This window comes from Ranitomeya variabilis, chromosome 5 (genome assembly GCF_051348905.1).
Source record: "Ranitomeya variabilis isolate aRanVar5 chromosome 5, aRanVar5.hap1, whole genome shotgun sequence".
NCBI classification, from domain to species: domain Eukaryota; kingdom Metazoa; phylum Chordata; class Amphibia; order Anura; family Dendrobatidae; genus Ranitomeya; species Ranitomeya variabilis.
The window spans coordinates 655,311,984-655,314,268 of record NC_135236.1 but is presented as its reverse complement, the minus strand read 5'-3'; positions in this window follow the sequence as shown (position 1 = coordinate 655,314,268).

Here is a 2,285-nt window from a genome sequence, read left to right as displayed (position 1 = left end):
TATAAGGTCTCCTCTCTAATGCCCCCATGCCACGTATTGACAGCAATTTCACATTCATGGAAAATTTTAAAATGGTGTGGTAGTGTCTTTAAAGTTGAAACATCGGCCAATGTCATGGCCGCGCCAATGTCTTTCACATGGTCTCTGACTCTAATTCTGACTACCTTAGCGACTATAGTCCTCCAGGGGAAAAAAGAAACAATCAGGTTTGCGCCTTTCCTGTACCACCCGCCACTTGCCTTTTGTCTTTCTTTTCCCTTGTATATAATATGAAATATTTTTCTTTCTTAATGTTTTATTTTTTGTTGATAATTGTGTATTTTTTTTTATTTTTTTTTACTGGTTTCCCTTCTCCCTGACAGCTTACCCTGTTTAGATGTCATTTGGAAATAGCCATTTATTTGAAATCAGGGAAGACGTGGGATTTTGGTGAAAATACTATTGAATGCTGCATTGTTTGATGTAAACTGCACAATGGGGGAAGATAAAGAATACTAAAAATAATGTGACACCGGGAAGAATTTTCTTAATGCTAAATGACTAATATGGACTTTGTATGTGTCTCACCTTGCGTTATAATTCTCTGTATATGTGCCATACCACTGTAATATCTATTTCTTCTATAATGATTTCTGAACATTCGAACCATTATTTCTGTCTAAGTGCCTGTGACTATGATGTGCGCATGCCTTCATTGTTGAATGGCTGCTCCCACAGGTTATTGTCAGTTATCTTTGGAGGACAGGGATGCAGGGTCATTGAACAATTGATGTTAGCTAATATGTTGATTACCCATGTCTATGCATCTTGTTGTCCTGCAAAACAGTGGAGGGCAAACTATGCAGATTGATTACATACTCAAACAATGAGAGTTAATCTTATCCCACTTCCCCCCTGATCTGTTGATGATGACCTGAACCACAGATGTGGGTATAAAATAGGATTTCTATCCTTCTGCAAAAAGAGAAGAGTCTCTACAGAACAACAGCCAAGGCACCATGGCACTATCAAGAGGAACACAGTTCCCCCATGGAAGTGTTCAGAGAAGCCAGGTTGGGACCCTCCGGTCACCTAGACCTATGGAGATGTTCGAAGAAGCCAAGTTGGGACCCTCCGGTCACCTAGCTACGTGCCTCAATGGATTGTCAGCTTCCTAAGCTTGTCATTACCTCCTCTCTGTGGGTGTCTGCCTAAAGTGGGGTGCCAGTGGTGGGGATATTTGGCCCTGGAAGCCCCGAAGTCACAGCTGCTCTATTGTGAGAGAGTCAGCCAAAGGGTGAGATTCTAATTTGAACCATCTTGGGTAGTTGCTTGGACTGTGCTTTATGTTATTGTTTGTTGGTGGTTCAATAAACTATTGCCACGCTGTTTTGCCCACACCCTGTGTTGTCTGAGCAGTATTCTGCCCACAGAAAGAAGAGCATGGGGAATTTCAATGGGATGAGCCCTGGTCCATGCAGGGTCGGGCCAACGGGAAAGATTCCCCATTAACCCACATGTCTCCTCACAGTGAGACATTCACTACTCTAAAAAGAAAGAAAAAGTCTCTTGGCGCAGTCTCTGATCCGCAGCAATACTGATCAGACCACTGCAGCAATGGGAAGACCACGGATGCTCAGCGCAGGACGCTGCACACACGAAGATAGCACAAAAAAGTGAGCAACAAATTCACTTGGGAGTGGGAGATTGGAGGACTGGAATAGGGATTGGGGAACTGCTGCTGCTGATGTGATCACAGATCAGTCACACAGCAGCCGGCACACAACACAGCAGGAGTTCGCAGCACAGGAGGTAGATTGCAGCACCAGGAGGCACAGACCAGGAGATGGCAGGAGGCACAGCACAGGAGATGGCAGGAGGCACAGCACAGGAGATGGCAGGAGGCACAGCACAGGAGATGGAAGGAGGCACAGCACAGGAGATGGCAGCAGGCACAGCACAGGAGATGGCAGGAGGCACAGCACAGAAGATGGCAGGAGGCACAGCACAGGAGATGGCAGGAGGCACAGCACAGGAGTTGACAGGAGGCACAGCACAGGAGATAGCAGGAGGCACACTGCAGAAGAAGGCAAGAGGCACAGCACAGGAGATGGCAGGAGGCACAGCACAGGAGATGGCAGGAGGCACAGCACAGGAGATGGCTGGAGGCACAGCACAGGAGAAGGCAGGAGGCACAGCTCAGGAGATGGCAGCACCAGGAGGCACAGCACACGAGTTGGCAGGAGGCACAGCAGAGGAGATGGCAGGAGGCACAGCACAGGAGATGGCAGCACCAGGAGGCACAG